Source organism: Apis laboriosa, unplaced genomic scaffold (genome assembly GCF_014066325.1).
Source record: "Apis laboriosa isolate Shangri-la unplaced genomic scaffold, ASM1406632v1 scaffold34_cov151, whole genome shotgun sequence".
NCBI lineage: Eukaryota > Metazoa > Arthropoda > Insecta > Hymenoptera > Apidae > Apis > Apis laboriosa.
The window spans coordinates 1428706-1446802 of NW_025222928.1; the positions used below are offsets into that span (position 1 = coordinate 1428706).

Consider the following 18097-nt stretch of genomic DNA (forward strand, 5'->3'; position numbering starts at 1 on the left):
AATTTTACGTTTTTAACCGTACGAATAATGGTAAAGTTTTTACAGGAAGATTTTTCTTGAATTTTTTTCTTTTCTGAGAACATAAATTTTCGTTGAAAATTGGAAATTATTCGCGAATAATATTAATATTGTCGTAAGATTTATCGAATTGATACACGAGACGATCATTTAAAAGTCTCGTAAAGAGATAATTCTAATTCGTATCGATTGGAAATAGGGCGGATTAACTTTAAGTCGATTCTAATGGGAAATAATTTATGAATCCAATTCGTTTCAGGATTCTTTAACGTGGTTTCTTAATGCGCGAAGCGGGGATGGTAAATGGCGCAAATTCCACGACCGAGATCCTTGAGGACTTGCACCGCGTAACGATTAATTAAGTCGTGGCGTGGCTTCGTGCAAACACCGATCGCTATGTCTCACTGCTTTGCTCGTGAGTGAATCAGAGAGACGTCGAAATGTGTCGCTTCGTCGAAAGTCACATAGGGATAGGATTAATCGAATTCGAAGTAATCTTGCTTGAGATGAACGAGATTAGTTTTAATCGAAATCATTTTTGCGAAACGTTTTTGATACTGTTATTAATTCTTTTCTAAACTTCCAACTTTCTTTTGAAAAATTGATACGCCATTTTTCTTTTTTGAAATTAAGTAAACGATAGGATAAAAGGAACAAATCTCTGGGAAATCTCTTCATCGATCGAGTCGCGATTTATTTCGTACGTTCCTTAAAAATTTTATCAAACGACATTTTTCAAAATACATTGAAAAGAATCGCCATCGAAAAGAATTGAACGATGCGTAAATCGATTCGCTCAATTTTTCTTTCAATTTTTAATCAAATCGCAAATTGATTGATTCTCGATTTTCGATCGTTTTTTCAATCGACGAGCGAATGTGATGGAGATTTCGAAAATATGAAACGCGAAAATAGGAAAACAAAGTTGTTTCGACAACGAGTTAAATTTATTTGGGGCAAACATTCTTGAAAGGATGAAACGTTTCCGCGAAAAAAGAAATGAAAAGATGCTCGAAGATGAGTGGATGGGGAAAGGGATTGTTGAATAATCCAGAAACCTAGAATCTTGAAGGCGAAACATTCTCCTTGGACGGAATACGTGTCGCGTTTTAAATCCGCTCGAGGGAAAGAGGAATGAAATGGAGAAAATAAAGCGATGCGAGCGAAATGACGAGAATTCGAGGACTCGCCCTCCTGGGATTCCGAAGCTAAACTTTCGATTCTGTTCCGTGGAAACTTGTATTGTGATTCGAGCAATGGTTTCACTTTACTAAGAAAAAGTTAAGAAAAAGTGCCACAGACTTCGATTATCATTATTCAATTTACAAATTTGGTAACATTCCTAGATCTCAGGATCACTAATGATTTTTTAAGACTATTGGATCTCAAGATCTTCGAACTAATGGACAAGTTGATTATTGGGCAGATTACTAAGACCATTGAGTCTCTGGATCTCAGAATTACTAGATCTTTAGACTACTTACTAAGGCATCTAAAAACTGCTAACAACTAGATCTCTAGATCACCGGGCCTCAAGACTATTACTGGGCAAGATAGCCTAAAGACTTTTTCAATCGTTCGAGCATTAAAAAAGTAAATGGAAATGATGTTCCACATCGCGATGTTTCAACTAGATAAACTGCAGAAATTATTGGCTGCGGTTACCTGTGGTCGCTGCACGCGTTTATGACGCTCGCTAGTCGATTAATGTCGCGGTCACGGCCGATTTTCGACGATTTCTCATTTACGATGACATTTTGCTGGAACTACTTCCAAGATACTTATCCGTGTACTTATCTTTGAATCATAGATTAGAATTTTTACAACAATACGTTTCAAGTTAAAACAATCGTGACAATTTATGTAGGTTTATGTTACGAAAAAGAGTGATTGGAGAGATTAATTCGGTTACATACAAAAAAAAATACATACAAGTGGAACGGCCGATTAACTTATTTATCGCATTTCGAGAATCGAGAAATAAAACTATCCTGTACCGTGTTATCGTTCCCATAAATACACTGCTGTAATTTTTGCATAAATAACTATATATCCAACTTGTGTAGACCTACTTATACCATCAATAATAACCAGAAAGGAAGAAAAAGAAAAAAGAAAAAAACGAGCGAAGAAAACGAAAGGAACGAAACTCGACTTTTCCAGTTCTACAACTGGATCGGGTGCACAGAAGCAGAAATCATTCGTCTAATTTAACGTCTCTTATTTTTTCTATAGAGCCATCGATCGACAGTAATCATTCCATTCGTCCGTAATTACGTCGTATCGCGAAATTAAGAATAATATTATTATTGCTATGTTCGTCGTCGTCGTCGAGCTGGCTCGAGGCTATGTTTACTCGAGAGGCATCGCCGTCACGTCCACGCTCGAACCAACAGGAATCATCCAACCGGATTTCCATGTAATTACGGGAACCGGGCTGTCAGGGTTGAGGATCACTGAGGGTCTGCGTCCATGGAGATGAAAGGGGACCGTCCATCCCCATGGACCGCCTCTTATTTCGTTCGTTCCTCCTTCCTTTCTATTAGCCCCGATTTCAAATTCTCCTCAACGATATTGCTCCTCATCCAGTGTGACCAGGAACTCTCTTCCTCCTCCTCCTCCTCCTCTTCTTCGAACCCCTGTCTTCCATCCATTTTCTCGCGAGACTTGTCTCTCTCTCTCTCCTCTTATCCTCCTTCCGCTATCTCTCCTCCACAGGAGGATGCAACTCGAGTTGTTAAATAAAAGATTCAAAAGGTGGAACTCGAGGATTTGTGCTCCCCGGGCGCTCGTTTCACGTAATCTTTTCCTTCCGTGATTCGCGCGACGAAATTGAAGAGGCTACGAACGTTGTTACCCTTTATCTTGGACGTTCGTGGACGAGCTCGCGTCCTCCTCCGCACAGGTTTGTTTCGCGGACGGTGGGCCACGTTTCCGTGATCGAAACTCCTGGGAACACGGCAACTTCTCCGACGTTATCGGATTCCTGCGCTCCACGGCGAAACGTTCCATCGTGGCCGCTTTAAACGCGAAAGTTGTTCCTCCAGAGAAAGAAGAAAGGAAGGAAGGAAGGAAGGAAGGAAAGAAAATTGCGGGCAAATAAATCGTTCCCTTCTGCTGGGGAATTTTCCATCGGATTTTCGAAACGATTTGGGACTTTAATTTAGCCAACCTTGTTCCAGATTTAATCCTGCCGTCCTCTCGTTCCATTCCGGAATTTTATTGTAATCAATTTTCGTTGTGTCGTCGATATAACTTTCATTTGAACGTCTATTGCGAATTATTTCGAATTTATATAAAATTCGACGTGAAAATCGAAACTGTATTAACGGGAAAGAAAAATATGTACACGCAACGAATCTGTTCAGAATTTTTTTGTATACTAGTTTCCAAATCCAAATTGACGTAACGAAAAAATAAAATTGCAGGGTTAAGGATTGATTAAGGTTCGAACACGTTGACAAATTAAGCAAATATCGGTTTGTCGAGACAGTCACTCGAACGAAATCAATATTCCGGCGCAACTTCCGTGCAATCGCCGTGTCCCGTTGAAATATTCGAGGAAATGAAGCGCAACTTTTGCACGTATGCCTGTATTAAAAGCTTCGTTAAAAGAGACGATTTTCCTTGGGCGAGGCGTCGAAGAAAATCGATAATCGTTATCGCGCCACGATCGATAATTGAATTAATTCTGACGATACGATTAAGCGATCGTGTAATAAAACTTAATAATATTAGTTGCGAGTATTTTAAGGCAACACTATGCCTCGTTTAACTGTGATTAAAAGTAAAATTATATTTATATCGACGTTATATTTTGATTTATTTTTTTTTTTTTCTCCCTTGGATATTCATGAAATATTTACGAGTATCGTAGGCGTCCATTCAAAGGCGTTCCTACGAATAGATTTGATATGTTTTTTTTTCTCCCTTCTTTCATTTTCGTTAATATTCCATAAGCAATATAATGAATCATCTATCGTGCTACGTTCCCCTGGTTGTTTCCCTGGCATTTTCTGCATCACACGAATGCCCACGTGTTCCTCTGAACGCCTACTTCGCGTTCCTTCAACCGATCCATTCCGCGAGATTTTCCCTCTTCGATGCAAATATCCATTTTTAAAAAACGCTTACTTAAAATTTTTTCCAATACACGTAAAGGCTCATCCTACGTTCAAAGATAAACGCGAAGCGTTAAATTTGCATAAGGAGGAAGTTAAAAATAAAAATGTATTCATATGAATCGAATTTATATTTAATTTCAAATTTCGTGAATACTAAGATCTATCATCTTTATTAAATTCCTTATAGACATATTACACGAAGTAGCATCGTATCGTTAATTTTTATTCACACCTTTTTCTCGTACTTTCTCTCCTCGAAAATTATCGTGCATCTTCGTTTTATCGCGTGGACGAGATAAAGATAGACACGACGTTGATGATCGATCACGATGATATAACGGACTCGGTCCTAACTGTTGCATTTCGTTAATACGAAACACCGGCCGGCGCGATAGGCGCCGGTGCAAGTTATTAAAGACAATCGATCTAATTTTAATCTCATCTCTCTGTCACCCACGCTGCCGCGTTCTCTTGGGGAAAGCGAGGCGTCTGGTCGCGCGACCTCGTAGGGGACACTGCTCTTGCTGCACTCTGATTGGCTGGTAACCGGCGGCACTAACGGAAAGTATCTTCGTTCATCTCCGTCCTACACGTTCGTCGCTGTCTGTTCCCACTCCTCCACCTCCAGACAGGCTATGCAGTGGGGAGCTATGGGCGACGAGTTGGAAGGGGAAGGTGAAAAGAGGATGGAGATAACGTGAAAGGAAGACGTTCGATATATTCGGTGCTGGAGAGACGAGGATGAAATTTAATATAACTAAAATTGGTTGAAGGAGGATGAATCTGTTAGCAATAGTAAAAAGAGAGAAAGTGCTGGGGAATGATGACGAAGACAGAGTAGCTCAGTGGCATGGAGAAAAAGAGAGAGAGAGAGAGAGAGATAGGAAGTGCAATGGATTAATACGAAAGAAAGAAAGAAGCTCCGTAAATAGTGATGGATTTGAGAAACATCGAATTAGTTTCATTATGCGATGAGAATTTAAACAGGAATTTGTTCAAAACAGTTGATTTGCAATGGAAAATGCGTTAAAGTACGAATATTTTATGATACGTGATTATATTTCTCCAGAACTTAAGATAATAATGTTTAAAATGATGACGAATACTACGATCGATGTCAATTCATAATATTTCGTAAATAAATTTGGAATAATTTCTTCTAATCCCAACAACAATAATATAATTCAAACCTTCATAAAACTGTGGCATTTGAAAATTTACGAGGCAACTATTCAAATGCCCATCACTAGGGATAACGTGGTGGGCGCTTGCTGAGAGACAAAGTCAAACGATCCATAAACCAGTCGTGTATCGGACGGAGATAGAGAGAGATAGAGAAAAGGCTCGCCAATAGCACGGTAAGAGCGGGATAGATGCGCGTGGAAGGGGACAAAGAGGAGCGAGCGCGCAGCAGGAAAGCCGCCGGGCGCCATACTGCTTTCGTTCGTTCGGCACAGTACGCGCCCAGCGCCTACGCGGATCGTCGCGGTGCTCGTCGTCCTCGTTTGTCGTCGCTGGTGGTGTAGTTCTCTTATTTTTTCATTTTTTTCACCCTCACGAATTTTTACGCTAACCCGTGCGTGCTCGCAACAAGGCCGGTCGAACGAGACACCGAGAGATAGAGAGAAAAAAAGTACATCGTTTCAGTTCGGCTGCAGCCGCTGCCGCCGCTGCTGTCGCTGTTCTTTTCTCGACCGGCTTGCGTGGAGCGTGCGTCTTTCTCGTCGGTGCGAATACAGTGGTGGAAGAAGAAGAAGCATACGGGATTTTACACGCTCGTGAGGACTGGCTACACGTTTCTCTGTCTGGCTTTGGAGCTGGCCGGCTCTACGCATCCCGCTAGGTGAGTGAACAAAGAACAAAAAACGCGCGATAGGTTAGGCGACATGACTCTTTCGTACTTATTTTCGCGACCACCGCCACCGCTGCCATCGTGTCGCGACGTAAAAAGAGATCCCCATAACCAAGCTGTAACGTGATTATAAATACCGTGGTTTCGTCGCGCCGATACCGGTTACGGTTACATGCTTTTACTTTCGATCGAGGCCGACTCGGCCTCGAAACTCGTCCGTACTTTCGGAACAGCTGCTCTCGTTGTCCGGATCACAGTTACCACGGATTAAACGAAGGTTAACGATTCACCTTTGTTATTTGTTGTCCACCACCATTGTGTCAGTAGCAATTTTCTGCGTATATGAGGATCTCTTTTTCAAGTAACAACGTGTTTATGTTTCTCGTTTATCGGAAATAAAAAATTATCTCTTTCTCGTCAATACGTATTCTTTTAACGTACGTTGATTTTAAATTTCGGAATGAATTATCTGTTACGATCGAACGCGTATTAAATACTTATATAGGGTGATGGGTAGTTTTTAAAGCAAGCAAATGGTAGGAGTCAGTCGGTAAGCTTCCATTGACAATAGACGCTCACGTTACGTTAAACAAGAGAATATCGCGAATCGATGTTGACGATCGTTTTGAATCTTGTCACCGTTCGTATCGCGGGAGTATCGATGACAATAAAACAAGGGATCGATTACTTCGTTAACTGATTGATTCATATCCATCGATAGGCCAATAGCCGATCATTCGAAAGACCGCAGTTTATCATTTCGAACGGGACACGTTCGACTATATTTCATGCGTTCAACAAACATACGCCACGACGCATGTTTTTTAATTCCTTCTATACAATCCCTATATCTTTTCACGCTTTTATATCGTTCGTGAACATTGTAAACATAGAATTGTATTTCGCTGGAAATGATAATGAATCGTTCATTCAAGCGAAATCGCCGATATTTCGAAACCTACATCGATAGTATTTATATATACATTAGAGAACAACCATTCACTGAAAACCGGTATTAGCTATAGTCAGAGTTCTTTCAACTCGAAGAGTTTCCAGATAAAATATAATAATTAGTTCGATAACTGTACATATACGTGGAGTAATGCCATTCGCTTTTAAAACTCGTAATAAATTTTACGATATTTTAATGGATAATAAATGTTATAGGTCATAATAATAGACCCTTTGGTAATTATATCGAGATAAATTTCCTTTTTTTAATTTATTATTTTATTATGTATAAATGTCTAATTTGTATCAAAATTTATTTTTTTTTTTATGGAAAACTTTTATTTTTTAAGTTTTTCGTCAATAGACAAGTAGTTTTGAATTTTTCAAAGATGTCTTTCAATGGTAACTCGTTATTCCATCTCCCTTATCCTTTACATTGTCATAACGGAACTTCCTGTTTACTTGGCACGAGTTTTTCCTTTTCCACGATGTTGCATCGATCTCGTTGCCATCGAAAGTGAAATCCACCTGCGTTGCACCTGGGTTGCAAATTTGTTTCACTTCCTCTCATCTAACCTCTCTTCTAGGATAGAATTATAATTCTATCCCTACTTCCTTGTAATTCTCTAGAAGCAATATTAATATGTTTATACTGCAGTTGAATTTTATGAAAAGTAATCGTTCATTGAGTAAATTAAAACATATATAATTCTTTAAATTTAATCTTTTAATTATCAAAACAAAATATTCGAAACTCATTTTTCACATATACTTCAATATTTTCAACAAATGATTAGAAATTTTCTTGAATATAGAATTTCGAAAATTTTTAGCATTTTTTCAAAAGACTAGACGACATTTATAAATCGTTAATAGAATAGCATTTCATAAAATTCTTCTTCACTCGTATTTCTTTCTTTTTATCCATCCTCGAAAAACCGTGAAGTTTATTGTAGATCAGACTACACAAAGCTCCATAAAGCGTTTTCGAAAGTGACTGTGCAGTGTAAGACTGGTCTTTCCATTCTTCGTCAGCGATCTGCTATGCCAGTAGCAGATGTTTCTTGCGGACAGAGGACACGAGTCCTCCGTCCCGAATCCTCGTTCTCGAAACATAAATTCCAACTTCTGACTGTACATTGTACATGCCATCCGATATGCAAAATATTACGATATACTCTAGTGTCTGATATATGAATTTTTTTCATCCAATAAGTTATTGCTATAACTTTTTGGTAGTAACAACTCGAAGCAAATCTTTAATATCTACAATGATTTAAAATACGAATTTCCAACCATATGGCTCGTAATCCTCAAGAATGCCAAAGTTTTATTTCCGTTTTAAATTTTACACTCAAATTTCCCTATTCCCTTTTGATTCATACGACAAAAATATATTTTCAAAAACAATCATGATTACATACACAAAATTATTTTAAAAAAGAGAGGGGGAAGAGCAATTCAAAGAATCTGACATCGAATACCCTTATTATAAATTTCACTCATCGCGAGGAGGAACAAAAAACGGAATTAAAAATTATAGTATTCGAAGTATTCCACTCGTCGTGGAAAGTCAATTCTTCATTCCGTCCAATTCATCGGTGGAGATCCGTCGTCGAATCGAACGTGGAAAAATCTCATCCGATTGGCAATTTCTGCTTTTCCAGCGTGCGAGCCACACGGTCCTACGTCCCCCCTCTCGCGGCAATAGAATTTCATATATCCGCGACGGCGACGATGCACACAAGGCAATTCATCCGCGGCGTCTATGCTTTCTCGCATTCGTTTTGCCATCCGGTCGTGCGGGTCTGGTAGGCGTGCAATCGTTAATCGTGTAGGTTGACGTCGAAAACGTGGAGGGGAGAAGAGGAGGGTTCCTGGAAGGAAGCAAAAGGGCAACAAGGTTGAATTTCGTGGAAGAAGCTGGACTCTGTTGTGGTGTAGTGTAGTGTTGGGGAAGGGAGAACGAAGACGCACAAGGGTGGAAAGGAGATCTTCTCCGAGGAGCCGAGCAGCTGATGTAATTTTCTTTTTGCTCTTCCTCTCCCTTTCTTCTTTCATCTCGTCTATCATCGCTATCTCCTTTATCCCCCTTCCCATTTTCGCATCGCCTCCTCGCTTTCGAGTTAGCCGGATCGAGTGAAATCGAACTCTTTGTTTGACCGAGGAGAAAAATCCTCGGTCGCTTGTCAAACTTCCTTTAAATCGGACGCCTCGTGTCTGAGTGTCGAGCTGTGGTGTCGATTCGCACGGTGGAGGGAGTGAATATAAAGGGAGAGCAAGAGAGAAAGAGCGAGGAGAAGGCAAGAGGGGCGTGTTGCCATGGCGAATTTCGCGTGTCAATGGGATCCCTCGAACCGTGTTAACGAGAAAATGCCGGAAGCTGGGGAAATGGCCCTTCTTTTTTTCCTCAAAGAATTACTCCAAAGCCCTTCTCCACTATACTCTTCTTTTTTTCTTCTTTCTTTTTTTCTTTCGTTTTCTCTTTTCGTTTTTTTTTCTTTTTTTTTTCTTTTTTAGAAAAGAAATCTGGTTATTATGGTTAATCATGAATCAGGAATCAATCGATGTAATTACTTTTTCGTTCTTCGAATGATTTCTATAACATCGCTTCTTTTTTTTTTTTTTTCTTTTTTTTTGTTCCCTTCCGTTCTTTATTTGTTCCATTAATCACGAAACTTTCAGCGATAGATACGGGTAGAGAATGCAATTTATCTTCGTTCGCTATCTGAAAAAAACTGAACCCCTCGCACGCGAGCTGCATCCGGGCGCGAAAAGGTTTACGTAATCTCTTTCTCTTTTCTACAGCGACAGAAGCGATTTTTTCCTTTTTTTTTTTTTTTTTTTTTTTTTTTTCTCGTAGCTCAATATCGAATAATTCGACTGTAATTACATCACGTGTAATTACATTTTCCTTCTATGCACCTGTCCTCGATAAAAATAGTTAATTTGCATTTTTATTGGTAATTAATTTGAAACGAGCTCTCTTCGAAACCGACTACTAATCGTACAACGTAACGTTTAAACTTTTTTCAATAAAATTAAAATATAACTTTTAATCGAAGCTGCAGCCCATCCAACTTATGTCTCCAACCTCGAATATACCGATACACATTTAACGATCCTCCCCCTCACCCTATTCAGAGCGTATAGAATTTTAAAAGGTCCGACCTCTCTCGCCAGGGACCGTCATTAACGACTCTCGATCGTTTCGACAATCGATTATTACCCAATTCGATTAGCTTAGTAGTAAAAAAAAAGAAGAAAAAAACTTAATCGACCCGCCTGAATATTTGCCACCATCTGATCCCAACTCCGGATATATATAGCCCCTTATATACTTTCAATAAAATCGGCGATAAACTTTCAGAAATCGTTCTGCGTTTTCAACTCCAACCAGGTAATTACTGTCGAAATGCAGATGGTTTTCGATAATGGTCGCGTCCTTCACGGTATAATCCTTTACACACTCGAAAATCGTTTACAAATTACTAGTAATTAGTCCCCCCCTTCCCCTCTCATCTAATCTTTTACCGCTCACTTCAGTCCTTTGCTTCTTCTTCCAACGTTGTTGTTCGACCATTCTCTCTCTCTCTCTCTCTCTCTCTCTCTCTCTCTCTCTCTCTCTCTCTCTCTCTCCTCCAGAGAATATTATATTGTTGGCGTGCCATTTTAAGAAATGGAAGACGTCCCTCCCTCCCTCTTTCAAATTTCCACGAGAACGTTCCATTCCGCGAAACCGAAGGCGTGTCGTTTCCCTTTCTTTTCATCTATCGCGGAATTAAGATCGGGCAGCTCGCCTCGCCGCGGCCCTCTCACGCTCTCACGCCCGTTCATTAAGACTCGTTAGAGGCGCGGTGACCTCTGCAGATCCTACGATTACGCGCCAACGTATCCTCCGGCCACGACGCAGATGCTGACACGTCCGCCGATATATCATTTCATGCGTCGGAGGGTGAAACCCCTCTCCCCCTCGGAGGGGGACAAACAACCTCCTCCTCTAATCACGATCACTCGCGGTCAACATGTGCAACTCTTTGCGCACGCTTAATCGTTTTGCCTCTCCCTTTCTCTCTCTTTCTCTCTGGATATGAATGCGTGGATGTGGAGTTTATGCGTTCTCTCCTTCCTTTTCACAGTATCTACGGTCGTGTACGCGTACAAGTGAAGCGTACACGTGTCGAAATTCTCCAGCACGAGCCGACGAATAGCTTGTTACTGCCGCGGGCCAATTAGCAATGAATGGGAGCGGGAGTCTCGTGTGTCTATCTGAAGTGGTACGCTGCTTCGCTCTTGGATCGCACCGATGTTTTTTTTTTTTTTTTAGAAAGCACTGGTCTTAACTTTCTTTTCTTTTTTTTTTTTTTTAAGAGAGTGGTGCTTGATATCCTTTGACAGAATTTTTGTCTTCCGTTCAGGAGAGAGTTACGAATTTGTTTGGAAAATAATAAATAATTTCGATTGGAAGAGGTTCGAGACATCTGGATGGATTGGAAAAACTTGGTGGTGGGACGGTAGAGAAAGAGAGATAAGATCAGCGAGGAAAAAATAATGGCCTGAGAAACAGAGGTTTCCTTGTGACGTTAAAGTCAAGCAAGCTTGAAGTAGTTTCCCTTGTAGATACCAGGTAATAGCTATCCAGGAGGTCGGCGCCGGTTAGATTATACCTCGTTTTATGATGCCAACCTGCCTTACCACCAATAGACCACTTGGCCAAGCCTTTCGAGCTTTTGTCTAAATCCTAAGCATCCATTTCCAAGTAGCCATTTTTCTTTGTAAATATTTAATAGGCAGGCAAAGTGTCAGGTGCTGGTGTAACTTTCTTTTCCACTAATCTTGCAATTGTTCGCAATTCCCAATCGCCAATCTCCTTCCAATCCAATTTATTTAACAGCAATTCCATCTTAATGGCAACTTTTATTTTGTAACGCTTCTAAAAATCTCTCGATCTTCCATCCAATTGTTAAAATTAAAAAACTCTTCTCTTCTCTAAAGTTTGCTATTCTATGGATCTCTCTCTCTCTCTCTCTCTCTTTTTCTTCTATTTCTCGATTGTTCCGTTTTAAAAATTTCACAATTCCATTCTCTTCGCTATTCCACTTTTTAAAAATTAAAATTCAACTCGACCTTCGTATAAATTTTCGCACTACCTGCCTCTCTTTATATATATATATATATATATTATATTACCTAGCACTACTGTTCCGCCTCTCAAAATTTAAAACTCAAAAAGTTAGGTTAGCTAAAATTCAACGCTCGTTGTTCCCAAAGCCGAAGAGGGAAGGAGGGCAGGGAAGCAACAGCGAAGGGTGGTCTGGCTCTCAAGGAGCAAACATAACGTTGGCCGTAACCTATCAGCCCGTGTTAGAGCGTTCTCGTTTTTTTTATTTTTTTTACTTTTTCGAGACAGTACCGTTTAGACGGCATCTACTTCAATTTTAACTTACACCGTAGCCTCGTAAAAGCAGCCCTTGCCTGCTCGACGTGTGCTTTTACGCGTGGACGCGGGTTCAGAAATGGCCCCTCTCTCTCTCTCTCTCTCTCTCTCGATGCATCCTTGGAAGAAGGGTGGGGGGGATGGCGGAACCGACTAGCTATGCAAAAGCTTCTGGTCGTCGTGTCTGCTCGTCGTCAAGCCAACATGGCCCTTTGTACACTTTGCTCGCCCGTACACGAGTTGCAATTAGCTCGGGAACACCGGCTCGTGATATTATGGTCACGTAATGGCGATGAGAACGGAATTCATCGAGAATCAATGACGAATCTTTCGTGCGGACGGCACGATTTTTAGTTTTAGATTTTCGCGTTCAAGTGTTAATTGGTTATCTTTTATCTTTGCGATTGTGTTCTCGTTGGAGATCTCTTTTCAGAGTTTCCATGGTCTGCAGAATTCGAACGGTCGTTCGAAAATCCAAGGAATGTTGGATATATTTTAATAGATAGGAAAGAGAAGGGCGTGGAAATATACAAGTGGTAATCCATTAAATTAATGCTTTTGTATATTCGTTACGCAATTTGGTGTATAAATAGATGTGAAATATATTACGTATAATAGTAAGTACATTATAAATTATAGATTACTTAAAGTAGATTAGCCATTAAAAACCAATATAGATAAAATATCGGGTGTATATAGATTGCAAAATTTTAAAAATACATATATATATATATATTAATAAAAATTATTTTTTCAAAATCGTATTCGTAATCTCTCCGGTATCGCGATAACGTTCGATCATCAAGCTTGATAAAATTTCTTACGATAACACGGATGATTATACGATAATCTTAATACTTTGAAGAATAAATGTTTCCAACTAACCGATAATTTCCAAGAATTATTCATATTCCACGTTTTATTTTCAACGATAAGAAGTTACAGAATAAAATTATTCACCTTTTTTTTCTTTTTTTATCGATTCATTCATCTTCCTTTCTAGGGGAGCATGATAAAATTTTCGATCAATTATCCCCGGATTCCATTTCGATTTCTCTCGGTTAATTCAATTCCGTGTCCATCCATTTCTCCCTGTTCCTGGACTTCGTGAACGCTCGTACAGTTTTTCCACCGTGGCAATAAGTCGGATCGCGAGCAGTGATGGGTTCGAGCGTATCGCGGGTAGATTCAAACAAGTTTCGAATCTTGCATATCAAACTCACCGATCCCAATAATATTTGATTCTTAGGGAAATCTCGCATCGAATTTGATTTTACTTTATGATATTACTTTATGTATATGTCGTATAACTTGATCCCATCACTGGAGGCAATCGTGTCGCGTGTTATGTATGTATATATTTATATATCTATCCACGTCTCTGGTAAATGGACGCAGGGGTTCTAACCTTTGTCTCTGTCGCGCCACGTGTGTCAATGTAATTTACCGCTTTCGAGACCGTGTGTCCGCAAACATCCTCCACGCATATGCGCCCAAGAAACGTCGCCGCCCTTTAACAACCCTGATTTACGCTCGAGAGGAGGCGAGTTCGCGACGGAAGCTCGCAATCTGGCAGGGAGAACGTGTGTAACGCGTATTTTTTTCTCCCGTTTTTCCTTTTTTTCTTTACCACGCTTCGTACAAAGGGGCTCGAATCGTTTTTTTTTTTTTTTTTACGATTTATTTTCTATTATCCGCTGCTCGAAGCAGCTGCGTTGATCTTTAATGTTTTTTCGTATCGTATTCTTTCGAAAGATAAAATGTTGCTCGATTTATTTCAACTTTTCCAATTGAAACTGGCCCAAGGGAAATTTATTCTCCTGATAATTAAGATAGAAAAATTCACAGGTTGGAAAAAATAATTAGATAGAGAAATTCACAATTGGGACGGGCGTGGCATCAAAATTCGTTTCTGTGTCCAAAAATTTGCCAATTCCGACGAGAAAATCGAACAAGGCGATAGAAGCTCGTTCAACGATGGCGTTATATAGGGAGAGTTGGAAAGTGCTCTTAAGCCAAGTTTCGCAATTAAGGTGTCCCCCATGGACGTTTCTTCTCGAATTTATACCTCACAACCACCGAGCCCCGCTCTGAAAACGAGTTCTTTTTCCGCTCCCTGTATAGCAATTACAGTTCCCCGTCTATAATCTCGTATCGTTCCGTTGCCAACGCACTCGCGACAATATATAGATGATGCTCGAATTCGCTACTCGAAAAACTTCTTCATCGTGGCCAATTCAAATAGAAACTATTCGAAACTATTTAAACGCCCCTTTTGCTTGAGGAATCTCAAATTTTCTCGCTCTATCTCGAGTAATTATTATCGAGTAATTCTCCGTCTCTCTTAATTTAACTTTTCCACGAGTGTTAACGAGTGTGTTTCCAACGAGAAACAGAATCAATAACCAATTAATAGCTCCAAATAATTCGCTTTCAATTTTCATCTTCCTCCACGATCTTTCCACGACGATTAACGAACCACACAATTTTACACAAAACGTCCCCTTGATAAATGCGTTCATCCGTTAATCTCCCTTCTTCCTCGAGTTTACTCGCTCTCCTCCGCTTTTTCTTTTTTTCTTTTTTTAGTCCTTTTTCTTCCTCGATCTATGGTCAAGGGAGAGGCGTTTAAGCGGTTGAACGAACGGAGGTTGGTGTATTAAAAAGGTAGAAAAATTGAAACTGTCTCGAGCAAAGGTGTGGCCCTCGTTGGACACGATCTCGCGGGACGGACGCATTGTTGGCGGCCGCACTTGGTTGTAATTCCCGTTAAAAAAGAGCCGTGGGGGAGGAGGAGGTGTATTTAACGGCGTCTGTTGCAGTGTATTAAAAAGTCTCCACCTCGGGTGGATCGCGGATTTCGTCCGTTGGCATCGAAACTTTAACCCTTTAATGGCGTTTTACGCGGCGCGTGTTTCCTTCGGAACAAAAATATTGGTGAAAGCTGTCTGAAAGAATTCGATTTGATAAAGATTCGGTTTACAGGGGGATAACCTGGTTGAAAATCCCTTTTCAGAGTTTTTATACATCGAAGATATCTAGAAAAAAAAAAAAAAAAAAAAGTTTGAACTAGTTTTCATTTCTATTAGTCCTCTTCGTCCTTTTCCGTCCCTCCACCCCTCTTTTCTTTTCTCCTCTACGTCTGAATGGAGAGAACGATCTTTTTTTTTGCCGAAGATGGAATTCGTGTTCCAAGATGATATTTCGAATGGCAAGGATGAAGTTCTCCCTTCAGAGAGCTTCGTTTGATATTGAAATGAGGGGATAGATATGGAAGGTAAGACTTCGCTTCGGACAATTCCATCAGGAATTGTACGAATTGATATGCAGCCGAGGCCTGGCCTTTCAAATTTTCAAGGTGCACGCGACCTATTCCGAGATAAAAAGTTCGTTCTTGAATATGCACGTTCCACTTGCGCGATACAAAGTCGGAGGGGACACCTGTTGAGAGATACACCTCCTCGAACTAAAAGCGAAGTTTCGCGTTTTCGAACGTTCGGTCGACGAGACGAGGATGCACGCGTTACGTTCGATCAAAATTATTTCGATCGTGTCTCGTTGCCAAAAGTCGACGGGAAATCACCCTCCAGTCCCCTCTCCATTCAACATTTCAATTCAATTTACAATTTACCAAGTGAATCCTCCCGAGAGAAATTCATATTCCTCTTCGTTCTATAATCGAATGATTCGAGTTATAAACAGTTTCGACCATGAATTCAAAAAATCGTAATTAATCGGGAGAAAAGAATTATATACTCGTCCATTCTTTCGCATTCGTTCGATCGATACGTTCTGTGTTAATAAAAATACAAGAACAATGGGATACGAGGAGTGAAAAGAGAATTTTCGAGAATTGGAAGAATCGTATGATGATCATATTTGTTTCCCCAAATATCAAATCCTATATTCAACAATCGATATTTATCAGCCTCCTCCCCCTTTTGAAACGATTGATTTTTGATGAGGGATATGAATGGAGAGAGAGAGAGAGAGAGAGAAAATACCAAGTAATATCCAAGGGGAGGGATATTTTTCGCACGATGCGCCATCCCGGTCACGATTAATTAACCAACCGGCAACCGAGCGTGTCCCATTTACGAGGTTAAATGGAAAATGGAACGGGTAGGATTGAACGGTGGGGCGACAGGAAGGGGCGAAAGTCGATGCCTCCTTCCGGCGAGTTCGTCTCAGCCAAGGGAAAAAGTGAAATCTCGCGACACAGAGTCTTCTTCTCGTTCGAGAAGATGATTCTTCAAGGCTTGATCGCTTTATTGATTCGTCGACTGATAAAAAAAAAAAATCTTTCGTGTCCCGATTTTTCATGAAAATTTTCATTAATAAATAAATTTTTATTAATAAATAAATCGATATTTATTATATGCGATGGACAATTGGAATTTCGTTTGATTATTCTCGAGTAGAATTAATATTACCTCGACCCCTAGAGAAACGAGACGGTTCACTCCTTCTCATTTGGAATAAATTAAATAATCGGTGGAATTGATTTGAACGAAGTTGAAGGCCGAAGCTGGCTCGTTTCATAAAGTAAGTGTTGTAAGCATGTTACGAATAGCTTTTACACGATGCACGTTGTTCTCTATCGAAAGTAGAGGCTCGAAAGGAAACGGTTTCCATTCGACTTCCGGTTCGCACAAAGCGGACCTTGTCCTCCTCTCTCTCTCTCTTTTTCTTCGGCATCTCTCGACGGTCATCATTCGCGGAGATATTGAAAAAGAGAGAAGGAAAAAAAGAAAAAAAAATATCCTCGCTCATATAATCGAGCGAAAAGTTCGAATCCACCGTTCAAAGGAGACTTTGTCGAAAAATTAAAAGTCCCTCTCCTGCTCCATTTCCGCTGATTCTTCCGCTGAGTGGAACTCAAGCGAGCTACTGTTTGACTCCCGATACAAACAACCTTAGAGGAACGAGCGAGACATAATAATATATAATAGCAGCGAAAAGTTCGTAGAGATTGGATGGAGATTTTTTTTTAAGTAAAATCTAATTGTTTTAATTATATTTATTTCCGCGTTATCTTCGATTTATTTTATTTCGCCTCTACCATAAAATTTGAATAGAAACAAACAAACGAAACGATAAAGTGTTCATCCATAATAAATAGGTCCGAGGAACAAATTATAAACAAAATTATAATCGAAAAAACATTCGAGTCATCATAGTCCCTCTAATTCTCGGAATACTCTTGAACCAATATTCGAAGAAAGGCGAACCAATCGGGTGTTCGCAGCTGGCATTCCAAACAGAAAGATGTAGAGACGGTCTCTCGATGAGAATCATCAATATTAACGAGGAAAGGGACGACATTGTTGTACATACACGCATCTTGTACAAAAGATAAGACCGTTCCTTCTCGTTCGTTTCCTTTCCGGCGTTTCGTTTTCGAAAGTCAGTCACGTCCCTCGTTCCCTGTCTCGCACTTACATATTCCCCATCAGCTGACGAATCACAAACGAAACGATTCTAGTTCGTTGAACGCAGGCATTTATACTTAGGGGATTGAAGAAATAATTGTATCGAAAATTGCCACTTTTCTCATCCTTTGTCTTCTGATCGAGAATCGGTGAAATTTTCTTGTTGTCAGTTTCGTGCTTGTCGCGTTGAAACACGAATAATTATCTATGAAATTTTCATACGAAAATCGTAGATCAGGGACAAATGTCGTGATACTTTCTGAATACGTAAAACAGTTCTTTT

At 40.0% G+C, this 18097-nt stretch overlaps 1 protein-coding gene across 3 annotated transcripts in view; it reads left to right on the forward strand.

The window, feature by feature from the left end:
• The window catches only part of LOC122715326 (dystroglycan-like), a 106171-nt gene that overhangs the window by 31019 nt on the left and 57055 nt on the right, over positions 1-18097 (forward strand). For 2 of the 3 annotated variants that reach the window (XM_043937429.1, XM_043937432.1), the window contains exon 1: positions 5600-5985. The exons of the other annotated variant lie outside the window; for it this stretch is intronic. The gene's annotated coding sequence lies outside the window, so the exon portion shown is untranslated. Of the gene's footprint in view, positions 1-5599; positions 5986-18097 lie in introns of those variants that run through there. 3 annotated transcript variants of the gene reach the window in all.